This window comes from Dromiciops gliroides, chromosome 1, assembly GCF_019393635.1.
Source record: "Dromiciops gliroides isolate mDroGli1 chromosome 1, mDroGli1.pri, whole genome shotgun sequence".
Lineage (NCBI taxonomy): Eukaryota > Metazoa > Chordata > Mammalia > Microbiotheria > Microbiotheriidae > Dromiciops > Dromiciops gliroides.
In genome coordinates this window covers 162,237,359-162,252,404 of record NC_057861.1, presented here as the reverse complement: position 1 = coordinate 162,252,404, position 15,046 = coordinate 162,237,359, and the positions used below count along the sequence as shown (strand labels likewise).

The 15,046-nt window shown below is 38.8% G+C and overlaps 1 protein-coding gene across 1 annotated transcript in view; it reads left to right on the top strand.

The window, feature by feature from the left end:
• SLC22A23 (solute carrier family 22 member 23) overlaps positions 1 to 15,046 on the top strand; it is a 270,885-nt gene that overhangs the window by 184,213 nt on the left and 71,626 nt on the right. The window lies entirely within an intron of this gene.

Below are 15,046 nucleotides of genomic sequence, written 5' to 3'. Positions count from 1 at the left end.
TGTCAGACTCAAATAGAAATGGGGACCATTAAACCATATGAAAGGATCCCTGCAGTTTTCATATTGACTTAGAAAATTACGCATTAATATTATCTATGCTCTATTGTACTTTTATTTATTTTGTTAAATATTTCCCAATTATATTTTATTCTGATTTGGCTGCACTGGAGAGTGTTGCAAGCTGCATGGTTGTGGGGTTTTTTTGTTTTGTTTTGTTTTTTGTGGGGCAATGAGGGTTAAGTGACTTTCCCAGGGTCACACAGCTAGTAAGTGTCAAGTGTCTAAGTCTGGATTTGAACTCAGGTCCTCCTGAATCCAGGGCTGCTGCTCTATCCACTGCACCACCTTGCTGCCCCCAGGCTGCATGTTTTGACACCTCTGGTATAAGACATTTTTCTTGCTCTTAAAGAACTTAGGGCTTCTTACTAATATCTGCATTTTCCTGTTGACAGTTTTAAGGGGAATTCAAATGTTTGAGTGGGGGAAATTGGAGAGGGCAAGGAGACAGGTTTTGGTGGTGGGAAAAGCCTTTTTTGTTACAAGATGATTCTATTGTGCTATCCTGAGCTGGGCTTTGTGGAGTCTGTTTATTTTTATTACTTATTATTTTGTTCATGCATATACTTTCACTCTTTGGCCTGCTATTTTTGTTTCATTTTGATTTCCACTTAACTTCTTTCAGTGAAATGAGAAATAGAGGTTGGGGGTGGGGGTAATTGTTCCATCCTTTTCTTACTCTCCTTAGTCTCCATCACCTTCACCTTTACCTCCCCTTCTATACTGTATTTAATCCTCCTCTTTAATCACTAATTAAAACAAAAATCTCCAGAGCATATTAGTTGGTTATATCTATACTTTGTTTGCTGGAGAGGAGAGGCTCCCTTTTCTAAAAGCAAGGGTCTAGAGGAGAGAAGGACCACGTTTTATTTCTTTTTATTTAGCACTACTGTGTTTTGTTTTTAAATCATTGGATGAACTAGAAAAGGAAATAATGGTAAGCTAGAGTGGGGATGGTTTTTCCTCAAGAGCCTGATTCTTGCTTACTGTATAATAAGCAACCTCAGCAACAGTGGGAATCTGGTAATAGCATAGAGGGGGGAAAATGGGCCACCAGCTGGGGAGGTTGTTCAGCAGCAGCTGCTGCTAAAGTGTTCTAATCTCCTCTGCCCCCTGTCTCTACCTCTTTCCCCACAGACCAGGAAACTGTGCTGTGGCTGTACCATTCTCTCCCAGGCAGTGTGTACTCCTTCCCACATCCTACTAGGCATATTTCTAAGACTATTCTTCCTTCCTTAAATAGGATGAGTTTTTGAAGCAGGGAACTCTTGACCACATAAAATATTTTTCTAACTTTCATTTGATAAAGTTTATCTCCTATTTACATTTCTCACATCTTGCTTTCAAATACACAACAGGGCAACACACACACTCGCATTCAAATTGGTTGGCAGGCATATGAAGGGGTTGGGCCCAGGGTCAGTAACCCTTTTAGTCCTGACTACCACTAAAGTTAAGGGCTGGAAGGTAACCAAATAGAAATAGAATAGAAAGGAAGAAAATGACCTAAATGGAGTAGTAAATATCTTTACTTCAGTGACTGTGTCACTATGCCTTCTCCTGAGGTACAGACTCTATTTACTTTGTTCCACTTACATTTATAAGACACCAGGCCCCGTAGAACACCTGCTCTACCTCAGAATGGGAGCTTAATGGAGATCATCTTTTCCTGGCAACTTGAAAAAGGCCTAGCATTGCATCATAAGCCCATAGGATCTTACAGGTCATCTCATTTTACAGATGAGCAAAGTGAGGCTCTGAGAGATTAGATGATTTATCCAAGGTCACAGAGGGGAGAGCAAAAGGGTAGAGCTGGGAAGAGCAATTCTCATAGGATATCATTGCATCCACTTCTTATTCCAACTCACCCGATGTACTTTATGCTTGTTCTTCATTCTCTAAGAACCAACAATGGTACTTATAAAGAGCTTTGTGAGTTGTCAACAAGGTTCTTGTAAACCACTAGTTGTTGCTGTCCCTTTTGAACCTTGTATATTCAAGACAAAGATGTGACAGATACTATATCTGTTGATGTACATATGTATTTATCTAGCATCACTCTGTCCCAAACTAATTGAGTATTACAATTGGACAGGTAGGTGGCACAGTGGATAGCATGCCAAGCCTGGAGTTAGGAAGGCTCATCTTCCTGAGTTCAAATCTGGCTTCAGACATTTATTAGCTGTGTGACCCTGGGAAAGTCACTTAACCCTGTTTACCTCCATTTCCTCACTTGTAAAATGAGCTGGAAAAGGAAATGGCAAACTACTGCAATATTTTTGCAAAGAAATCCCCAAATGGGGTCACAAAGAATTAGCCACAACTGAGACAACTGAACAACAAAAACATCCTTCAGTGGACCAGAAACTAGTCTTATTGGCTAATGGACCTGGACGGTCCCTCCTCTTCTTTCCATCAATTTTAGGCATAGAAGGAAAGCTGACCTGCCCAAATATAGGAGAAGTAATGGGAATGAGACTTAAGTGACCCACCCTAGTTTACTGTGAGTGAATCAGTCAGCCTGTCTCATTAATAGCTGTGCTTTATATGCCTTAACTTGGCCTGTGTGTCATGTCCCTGAAGCCTCCCACTCCTCACACTTAAGGAATGTTTGTTCTTTGCTTTCTCATTTTTAAAATGTCGATGACCTGCCTCATGCATATTCATTCAGATTGAAACTTTTACTTTAATTCCTTGAAATATTCATGTCATCAATGTGGGTCCTCCATCAATGTTTCATAAAATATCATGGCTGAAAAATTTGTCATCAGGGGGTCAATTCAACTTTTTACCACCAAAGAGTGTTCTTATATTACAAAGAGGTTTGTGCCACACCAAAATGAGACATTGGCACATTAAAATAACATTTTTTAAAGTTTCAAACCCCTTTGTAATATAAGAACATTCTTTGGTGGTGAAAAATTGTACTGACATAGATATCTCTTATCATGTAGGGGGTAGGAAGAACAAGCTAAAGAGCAAGAGTGAAGCATTTCATAACCAGCTACAAAACACTACTTATCCAGTTTCGAGGGCCTTGGGAACTAAAGGAACAATTGACCTGTAAAAGCTACAGAGGTCCTCCTTTCTTTTCATTTTTCTAATGACCGTCCTTCTTTCCATTTGCTACAATTAGCATTTTCTCATTCTTAAAGGCTTCTGTGTGTTATTTAATGGTACAAAGTGGCCTCCTAGAGTGGGGCTGGAAGGCCAACTGACACTGCCAGCTGTTGGTGGCAAAATATTGAGAGTGTATGGTCTCCATTTAATCAGCAAGTATTCATTGCATGCCCATGCTGCCCAGCAGTGTACCTGGTACTTCAAGTGCAAATTAAAACACACACACACATACACACACACACACACACACACACACACACACACACACACACATACACACACACACATACACACACACACACAGATATGGACTCTACCCTAAAGAATGCTTACAGTCAAATGAAAGAAATTATAATAGCTCCCATTTCTGTAACCCATTTAAGGTTTTAAAAAACATTTCAAAATGAATGAATGAATGAATGAATGAATGAATGAATGAATGAATGAATGAATGAATGAATGAATGACTTGGCAGGGAAAAGTGAGAAGACAGATTCATTTTGTGTTAAGGTAAGTAGTGAAATAAGAGATCCAGCCTTGCTGGAGAGGAATAGGAGATGAGCACACAGGAACAGTAAAAGGTAAAAGGTTGAGCGGCTTTGAAGATAGCAGTCCAAAGTTTCTAAATGATCCTAAAGGCAATGAAAAGTCACCACAGAGGGCAGAGTATCTCTGTCACAACAGGAGCCTTAGCATCAGTTACAGAGTATAAAATGTTTCAGAGTGGTAAGAGAGGAAGGATTGGAAATCCAGGAAGAAAGAGGTTACAGTAACATGGGATTTGTGGGTGGGTGCAGAAAGCAATGGGTGGGTCCTAGTGGTGTTTTTAGAGCAGGTTCACAGAATGCATGGTTTCCATAGCAACAAATCCTGTCAAGAAATTTGCTGACTTCAATATATGGGATCAATGAAAGAAAACGAGCAGCTAGGGAAATTGACGTCTCATATTTCAGGTTTGTTAGACTATTGCTTGCAAATAGAAGGTGGAACTTCAGAAATGGAGCAGCTTATTTAAAGATCTGCCTATTGTCTCCATCTTCTTTGTTCAAAGAGGACTGCAGACATATCCTCTCTAGTGGTTCCATATCACCATATGCCTTATAGTGTTTAATATAGCTACCCAGCTAAGTTAATAGGAACAGAGGAAAAAAGAGAACACGAGTGATAAGCATGTGTTTTTCAACTAGATTTGAAAACATACCAGAGATGGATACTCTGTCCTTAACGTCAAGTGCTCCTACTTTTGTTTTGGCAAACTGAGGGACTTTGTTATCTCATATTGCATCTCTGTTTATTTTGGTTTGGGAAGAAGCCAAAGTGTTACCATCATACAAATTTAGAAGCAAGTCATGACAGCCAAATTCTTGTCCAGAAAAAGAGATTTTTTTTTTCTGCGTTATGTAAGGGATTCCTTCAGGGTTGAAGAAAAAAATGTGGAGAGGTGTCTATGACCCCATAACATTGCTAGGAGAGAAGAGAGGGAAAACAGGAGGCTAATCAAATGCCTTCATAGACTGCAAAGAGCTCATCAAATAGAATCAATCAACAAACATTTATGAGACACCTGCTATAATATACATCAGGCATTTTGGGGTGCTGGAGATACAAGTACAAAAAGTAAAACAATCCCTGGTCTCAAGGAGTTTGCAGTTTTATCAGAGTAGGAAATATGTATATATTTAAGAGTAACAAAAGATCTGTGACACTCTTTCATCTCCCCTCATGTTGTCTGGAAGGATCTTCCGGGAGTGGCTACTGCTTCTTTCTTTCAGATTCCAGGAGTAACTATGAAGATTTGGGAGTTTTCTAGTGCTGTCATTCATGAGCCCCCTTCTGGTGTGCCCCTCTCAGTATCATCTAACCATTTAACATCTCTCCAATATCAATTAACTATGAGAACGGATATTTATTTAGATGGCATAGCAAGTACCATGGTCCAACCACATCCCCCTCGAATTGGGAGGCACATTCTCCCTTCTACATACCCACTCCATCACTAAGGAGGACTGGGCTCAAACTTAAAAAAGGTTGCCACAAAACATTCCCTTGGGGCGAGGAAGGGTGACCTTCTAGCTCTGGAAGTCTTTTTCTCCCTTCAAGGAGTTCTCAATAAGTGAGGTATTTCAGCCACTGAGGAGAGCGTCTGCCTGAATCCCTCCCTTGCTGATAGAATACAGTGTCTCAGCTGCCATGTCAATTCTGTCTCAGGCTGGCTCAAGTAGGTTGCTCAGTGGCTTCCATCTCTTCAGTAGACTTCACTGTTGTGGCTACCAGCAGACTCTGTTATAGACTCTTGCTGTTGGACCTCTTAAGAACCTTTCCAACCTTTCTATTGGAAACTTTGTCTGCTCCATATTTATTCGTCCAAGATCAAGAAAGAGACAAAGAACCAGAGGCACCGTGCATTCATGTACTCCTGTGACTGGGTAGAGAGATAAGGTGGCCACTACTGCTACTGACCTCTCCCCCTCCTTACTTGAAAGCTGCCAGAAAAAAGATCAAGAGTTTGTCCACTGGAACCCTTTGTGTGGACTCAGCTCCATCACAGCAGCCAGTTCAAAGATTCTTTATCACTACATAGTAAACCAACAGAGCAGGGTCCCTCTGTTACACATTCCTTGAAGCAGGCTCACTAAGCTTCCATGTGGGTTGGTAACAGGTAAAGCATATTATACATGTTCTAAGGACCAGTCCTTCATTGGTTAGTCTCTCCCATTACACAATTAGGGAAGGGAAGGGGAAAGGGAATAAGCATTTATGTAACACCTACTATGTGCCAGGCAGTGCACTAAGCATTTCACAAATATTATCTCATTTGATCTCAATTATATATAATATAATATATTGTATTCAAGGTAGCTAAATACAAGGGGGTTAAGGGGAGAAGGCACCAACATTTTGGGGGATCAGGAAGGGATTCATGCTTGAGCTGTTTCTTGAATGAACGGAGAGATATGGGGAGGTGGAGGTGAGGAGGGAGTATATTCCAGGCATGGGGGAACATGTAGAAAAGCTACTTGGAGGATGGAGTCCTTATTCTTTTTACCTGGATAAGATACAGGATTGAGGAGTAAGGGAGAGGGCTAGAGAGCAACTAGTGACTAATCTGTTAGAGAGGAAGGTGTGACTTATCCTAATGAATATTCAGGATCTGACAACACTGTGCTAGATAATTAAGTTTTCTAAAGGGCAATAAGTTAGATGTTAACAAAGTCTTACCTTAACATCATATGCCACAAAATACAAAGGTACAAACTAAGCATTTTAAGTCTATTTCAATATCTTGGATTTGTGGAGGGCATTTTTTTTTCCTTAAAGAATGGCAATGCGCTTCTCATTTTTTATATGTTTTCATACGTAAATCTCAAAGAGGGCAAAAAGAGACATAGGAAGGAATAGGAAAGGGTAGTCTTGAGGTAAGGGTGAGAGGGAGAAATGGAGACGGTTTTATGAAGAGAGGTGTTCTTCTGGTAGTTTAAATTCATTATTGGGACAAAGTGGGATTATCATTCAATAAGCACCAAAAGGAGTTTTATTTAGCCATACCAGAAGAAAGATATTCAACAAGAATTAGGCACTGAGGACACTTTGGGAATTTGGGGGGTTTTGGGGGGGCGGGGTATTGGTTTTTTAGGCTGACTGGGGAGATATACACACACACACACACACACACATATATATATATATATATATATATATATTTTGGTGAGGCAGTTGGGGTTAAGTGACTTGCCCAGGGTCACAGAGCTAGTAAGTGTCAAGTGTCTGAGGTCAGATTTGAACTCAGGTCCTCCTGACTCCAGGGCCGGTGCTCTATCCACTGCACCACCTAGCTGCCCCTGGGGATTTATTTTTTAAAAGCAAGCTATCATATAGCTTTGTATTATTATTATCATATGGAGGATACTCTTCTGGATTTAGAGGATTGTTGCCAAAAATAGTGTTGGGGCTTTTTCTAACTCTTACAATCCTGCTTCACATAGGGGATGTTAGCCTAAGCACTTTTTATATAATTTATTTTTCCTCAATTACATGTTAAAACAAATTTTTAACATTTGGGATTTTGTTGGGGTTTTATATATATATATATACATATATATATATGTATATATATATGTATATATATGTATATATATATATATATGTATATATATATATGTATAGTTCTAAATTCTATCCCTTCCTGGGACAGTAAGCAATCAGATATAGGTTATACATGTGTAATTGTGTAAAACATTTCCATATTAGTCATTTTGTACAAGAAGATCCAACAGAAAAAAATGAAAGAAAGAACATGAAAAACAGCATTCTTTCTTCAGTCTGTATTTAAACAATATCAGTTCTTTCTTTGGAGGCAGATAGTATGCTTCATCATTAGTCCTTTGGGATTGTCTGGGATCATTGTACTACTGAGAAAAGCCAAGTTATTCACAGTTCTTCATCGAACAATATTACTGTTACTGTATACAAAATTTTCCTGGTTTTGTTCACTTTACTTTGCATCAGTTCATGTAAATCTTTTCAGTGTTTTCTGAAATTATCCTACTTGTCATTTCTTATGGCACAATAATGTTCCATCACAGTTATATACCACAGCTTGTTTAGTCATTCCCCAATTAATAGCCATCCCCCAATTTCCAATTCTTAACTCTCACAAAAAGAGTTGCTATATTTTTGTACAAATACGTCCTTTTTTCCCTTTTTTTTCGGGGGGGATATCTTTGGGATATAGAACTACCAGGGTTATTGTTGAAAAGGGTATGCACAACTTTGTAGCCTTTTGGACATATTTCCAAAATGTTCTCCAGTATGGTTTCACAGTTACACCAATAGTGCATTAGTGTCCCAGTTTTCCCACCTCCTCTCCAATATCCATCATTTTCCTTTTTTGTCATATCAGCCAGTCTGATAGGTGTGAGATGGTTATTGGCATTGAGGACACTTCTTTAAGGTGAACAAAGCTCCCTTGCCTTAATTGCCCATCACATTCCCCCAGCCAAGCACCAGAGTATGCCTGGAGTTCTTTGTGGATGCTCTGAACTCAGACAATGACAAAGTGATGATAAGAGTCTGAGCTTTTATTCCCCTAAGCCAATCAAGTCTCAGTACTGTTTAAGGAAAAACCAGTCTAACTTTCATGGGAGGAGAGGTTAGGACATTGCTCCCACAAGACCAGTGACCCAGTTACTTATAAGGTATCAAGGATTACTCCAGGTACCAAGGATTAGGTTGTACCCATTGTTCCAGACAACTAGGTAGTAGAGTGGATAGAGTTCTGAGCCTGGAGTCAGGAAGACCTGAGTTCCTATCTGGCCCTATGTGACCCACCTCATACACCAACTAGCTGTGTCGTCCTGGACAAGTCACTAATCCTCTCTGTCTCAGTTTCTTCATCTATAAAATAGGGATAATAATAACACCTACTTCCCAGGTTGACAGTCAAATGAGAACATATATAACATGCTTTAGAAACCTTAAAGCACTATATCAATGTTTAGCTATTATTATTATTAAAATATTGATAGATAATGGTATCACATTTATGAGGTTTTTCATATTAAAATAAGGAAAATTTTTTTCTCTCCCTGTTTTATCTTCTGTTTTACCCCAGGAATCATGTCTAGTCTAATGTAGTGTCTGTTATAAAACAACATGTGCCCCATCCCCTGCAGGAGATCTCTTAGCCTGGGTTTCTTCGTCAAAGCCTTGCTACTAAACCTTTTAATCAAGTACATAATTAGCGGCAGTTCTCAACTCCAGCTTCAACTAATGGCTGACTTTGGAGAGAGTATAGGAAGCATATTGGAGATGTGTGAAGATGTTGAATTATTAACTATGCTATGTTAAGTCGGAACTTGGATCTTTTAAAGGGAGGAAAATGCTCTTGGCAATTAATGTAATCATAGAAATCATCTGGGAATGCAATAAAAAAGATGATAAAAAAGAACTGTGGAAAATGAGAAAAAATGATTGGGAAATTAAGGAGGGAATTAGTGAGAAATCAAGCTGTAACATTGGCAAATGTTACATCAACATTTTAGCTGGAAGATAAAACTTAGAAATAAAGGAAACTAGGTAATGCTTGTATGGGGAGCTCAGTTTGGCATACAGGAGAAACAAATTTGGGTGAAAAATGGAGAAACCAATCAGGAAAATATGAGTATTCTAAAATGCATTTTATTATATAGAAATCCAAGGGGAAAACCATTCAAGAAAAGGAAAACTGAGACTCAAGGTAATCTTATGTCCATTAGAAACAACTCACATTTCTATGGGGCTTTCCAGCTTACAAAGCACTTTTCTCACAGTACTCTTATAAAGTAGCTGATACAAGTACTCCCTCCATTTTACAGATTGGGAATGGTTACACAGCTGGTATGTGTCGGAGGCTGGATTCAGACTCCTAAGTCCACTGTTCTTACTACCCTCCATGCTGTCTTTCATAATTATGCTAATTAATATGAACCTAAAATGTAAGGGCAGGGGAAGGAGAGGGATGAACCCATTATCCTTCCTTTTAGCTGTATTTGACCTGTGAGCATGATATCAATCAATAGGTCAACATAACTTTTCTCACCCCATTTTTACCTAAAGTCACATACCATGTTTGTGTTGTCTTTGTTTAAAAAAATGCTCTTGGGGGCAGCTAGGTAGAGCAGTGTATAGAGTACTGGCCGTGGATTCAGGAGGACCTGAGTTCAAATCTAGCTTCAGACACTTGACATTTACTAGCTGTGTGACTCTGGGCAAGTCACTTAACCCTCATTGCCCTGCAAAAAAAAAAAAATGCTCTTGATAGAGATTAGATCAGTAAGTTCCTCATGTGCAATGGCAAAAGTAGAAATGGTGCATAAGAAAGTAAAGTTGTGATTTGCTCAGGCTCATCCAGCTGGTAGATATCAGAGGTGGGAATTAAACCCAGGTATTCCTGGCTTCCTGACTGGCTACTACTCTACACTGCCACCTCTTCATCAAGATGGAAGAGCCTCAGGAATATGTCTTATGGAGAAAGCAAGGGAATTTCAGAAAAACAGCTACTTCTGTTTCATTTACTAGACTAAGGCCTTTGATGGTGTAGATTACAGTAAAATGTGGCAAGTCCTCAAAGATATGGGAGTACTAGATCATCCTACTTGTCTCTTGAGGAAATTGTCTGGAGGTCAAGAAATAACAATTATAACCAAATATGGAACAACTGGTTGCTTTAAGACTGGGAAAGGAGTAAGACGAGGATATATGTCTATATTGTCATCTTATCTATTTCATTTATAAGTAGAGTATGTCATACAAAATGCCAGACTGGATGAATCAAAAGCCAGGAAAAGTATCAACAATCTCATATATGCAAATGATACTACTTTGGTGGCAGAAAGTGAAGAAGAATTAAGAATTAAGAAGCCTGGAGGCAGCTGGGTGGCACAGTGGCTAAAGCACTGACCCTGGATTCAGGAGGACCTGAGTTCAAATCTGGCCTCAGACACTTGACCCTTACTAGCTGTGTGACCTTGGGCAGGTCACTTAACCCTCATTGCCCTGCCCCCCCCCCCAAAAAAAAGAATTAAGCCTCTTGATGAAGGTAAAAGAGGAGGGTGTAAAATCTGGCTTGAAGTTTAGGATTAAAAAAAAACAACTAAGTTCATGGCAACTGGTCCCATCCCTTCCTGGCAAATAGAGGGAGACGAAATGGAAGCAGTGTCAGATGTTACATTCTTGGGCTCAAAGGTTGCTGCAGATAATGACTACAACCATGAAATTAAAAGACATTGCTCCTTGGAAGGAAAGCTATGGCAAATCTCTATAGCATACTAAAAAGCAGACGACACCTTGACAACAAAGATCCATAGAGTCAAAGCTATGGTTTTTCCAGTAGTAATGTGTGGCTGTGAAGGTTGAACTATAAGGAAAGCTGAGTGCTTCAGAATCGATGCTTTTGTATTGTGGTGCTGCACAAGACTTTCGAGCATCCCTTGGACAGCAAGGAGATCAAATCAGCCAATACTTAAAGAAATTAATTCAGACCACTCAAGGACAGATACTGAAGTGAAAGCATAAATACTCTGGCCACATAATGAGTAAACAGGACTTACTGGAAAAGGATGATGCTGGGAAAGATTGAAGGCAAAAGGAGAAGGGGAAAGCAGAGAATGAGATGGACCGTGTCATGGAAGCAACGAACATGATCTTGGACAGACTTTGAGAGTGCAAGATAGAAGGACCCAGTGCATTATGGTCCATGGGGTCACAAAGAATTGGACACGGCTGAATGAGTGAACAACAGAAAAGTTTCCATCCACTGCTCCTATTTATGCCCGTTGGCCAAGCAGGATGGATCAAATCTCTCTTCCACATGTCAGCCTTTCAAACACTTCAAGACTGTTGTGATGTTTGTCCTCCTCCCTCCCCATTTTCCTTCTCTACTCTAACAAATCTCCAGTTCCTTCAACCAATTCTTATATGGCAGAATAAAGCACTTCCAGCTCCTTGGAGATAATGGATTATTTATCTCTAGGAACATTTCATAAATAATTGAAAGAAAAGCCGGAAGAGTTGTTTTTGACTTTTTGGAGCATCTGATCCTAAACTCTGGTTGTTTACACACACACACACACACACACACACACACACACACACACACACACACACACACACACACACACACACACACCCAACACCATCCACCTCCACCACCATCCCAACCCACCCCTGGTCTGTGGAAGAGATGATGTTGTCATAGTGTAAAAAAGCCCTTCAAAGGGACATTATATCCTCTAGGTTTATTATGAGATGTGATCAATTAAAAACAAAGCTCTACCCAGAGACTACTAGCTGTGCCTGGTTGGACCAATCAGTCTACCAGGGTTTCACATACCCCAAGCATGGCATCCGTCTATGACTTTCTGTGTGGCACAGATTTTATGGAGCCCTCAGGCAAGATGCTGCCCTGTTTTCAAGATCATCTACATAAATAATGCAAAGTGAATTTAAACTGACTAGTAACATAATCAACATTCACTCTGCTTCCAAATGGAATGAAAAGAAAAATGGCTGTAAAAACTGAAAACTGTAGTCTTTACAAATGGTGATGCAAATACATACTGACTTAGTTTTAGAATGTATCTCCTCTATTCTAATCAGACAACTCTCTTTCATGTTATCCACATTAAAAAAATATATTGGGGCAGCTAGGTGGCACAGTGGATAGAACACCAGCCCTGGAGTCAGGAGTACCTGAGTTCAAATCCGGTCTCAGACACTTAACACTTACTAGCTGTGTGACCCTGGGCAAGTCACTTAACCCCAATTGCCTCACTAAAAAAAAAAAAAATTAATTCTGGGTCCCTTGCCTTTGTCTACATTGTTCCAACTCCTTGAAATGCCCTCTCCTGTCTTGTTTATCAAATCTTACCCAGCCATAAAGGCCAAGTTCACCAATATGCCATAAAGTTTTGTCCAACTTCTACAACCTACATTCTTTTTAATTTTTTTTTTATTCTGAACTTCAACAGCAAATAAAATGAGCTATTTCCATATGCATTTAGGAACAGAATGGGAGAATACAACATGAAACTGTAAATCTCTATTTTGTAAAGCTTACTTTTCTTCTAAAGTACATAATAAATTCAGCATATCATTTCCAAAGCTGTTCTATTTGTCTGTGATTCATTTGGACCTTCCTTCTGCTCTCTTTGCTTTGGGGGGATGTAGGGAACTCTACCCTTCAGGCATCTTTGTGACACAATGAACAAAGTATTGGGCCCATGATCAGGAAAACCTGAGTTCAAATACAGCCTCAGATGCTTAACTGTGTGACTTCTGTTTGCTTCAATTTCGTCAGCTTCAGGATGGGTATAATAGCATCTACCTCACAGTATTGTTGTGACAATCAAATGAGATAAAATTTGTAAACCACTTAGGGCAGAACCTGGCACATAGTAGGTGCTCTCTAAATATTACATTGTTGCTATTATTATTATAATTATTACCTTTTCTCCTATTTTTAGCTCCCCATTGGGGGAGAAAGAATCAAAACAAAAATCATAACTAATAATAAAGCAAAACAAATTCCCACATTATCAGCGTCCAAAGATGAATGTCTTATTTTGAATCTTGAATCCAGCACCTCGCTGTCTGACCTACTGAACATACCAAAATTAGGATGAAAGGTACCAAGACACTTAAAATACATACAGGGGTATAACTGGTGATTGAGTGAGTCCCAGAAGCCTGCAATAGGAGGAAGCCAAGGAATGGAGATAGGAAGGGTATGGAGGAGGCACAAGGACCTAGTTTTGAGACCTGGGATTCAAGGTATTGGCTTGAACCCAGGAGAACAAAGCCAGAGCCCAGTTGCTGGAATTGGGGGTGCAGGGTCAAAGTCAACCAATAGGGGCTAAACAAAATTACAGTTCACCACCCACCTGCTTTCTCTGACTTCTGTCTGATAGGACATTCTTTCTGTGTTCCACATATTTTATTGATCACAAACTCTCCAGAGGTTCTTTGTGTATATCTTGTCTCTCCCATCCCCACCAAGATGGTGAGCACCTCAAGTATAGAATCCTGTCTTAAACTATCTATGTTTCTCATTGCATGTTGATCATAAACTAAGTACTTAATAGCTACTTGTTAAATCTAGCTGTTTAATAAATTTGAATAATAAAAATATTTAAAGACAAACTATTACAGCGAAGCTTCAGTTCAACAACAAACAAATTAAATTTCATTCATTTGAGGTCTGAAATCATGTAGACAAAAGCTGACTGATTTTTTTTAAAAAAATTTTTATTTACTAAAATGAATTAATGGTTTTCACCAGAATTTTTTTTGAGAGAAGGATGGATTATTTAACCTGAGAGAATAAATTCTTCATGTATTTTATCATATACATAAAATTAATAGGTTAATATAGATCACTCATTATAAAAAAGGGAAAAGGACCTACATGTGCAAAAATATAATGGCCTTTTCATAGTTGCAAAATATTGGAAATTGAGGGGATGCCCATCAGTTGGGGAATGGCTGAACAAGTTGTGATATATGAATGTAATGGAATACTATTGTGCAACAAGAAATGAGCAGGCAGATTTCAGAAAAACCTGGAAAGACTTGTACAAACTGATGCAAAGTGAAATGAACAGGACCAGAAAAACATACACATTATTGGCAACATTGTATGATGATCAACTATGAATGACTTAGCTCTTCTCAGCAATACAATGATCTAAGACAAGTACAAAAGACTCAAAAAAGGAAAATGCTAACCACATCCAGATAAAAAACTGATGGACTCTGAATGTAGATCAAAGCATACTTTTTTCACCTTATTTTTTCATGTTTTTTTTTCCTTTTGATCTATTTTTTTTCTTTCACAACTGTGACTAATATGGAAATATGTTTTACATGATTGCACATATATAACCTATATTGTATTGCCTACCATTTTAGGAAAAGGAGAAGGGAGAGAGGGAGAAAATTTAGAACTCAAAATCTTGTAAAATTGAATGCTTAAAATTGTCTCGAATAAAATTGGGAAAAAATAAAATACTATTAAAATAGAGATCACTCCTATTTATTTGTTAAAACTACTTTTCTAAGGACCATTATAAGGTAGCATTTATTTGCCTAGTTCTAGTTAGTGTGTGTAATGAAAATAATAATATATCTTTAAATTTCTATGTGCATACCTTTTTATCAATTCAAACCCATCATCCCTCTCCTCCCCCCTCCCATTTTATCTGAATTCTTGAAATTTTACTAAAACTCTTAATGGGGTGAGCTGGAGGTGGAGAATGGGGTCAGGTTGGCTGATGATATCTTGTGAAATTTGGATTAGAAACGAAAGCAATATAAGCACTTTGCTCTTTTCTCA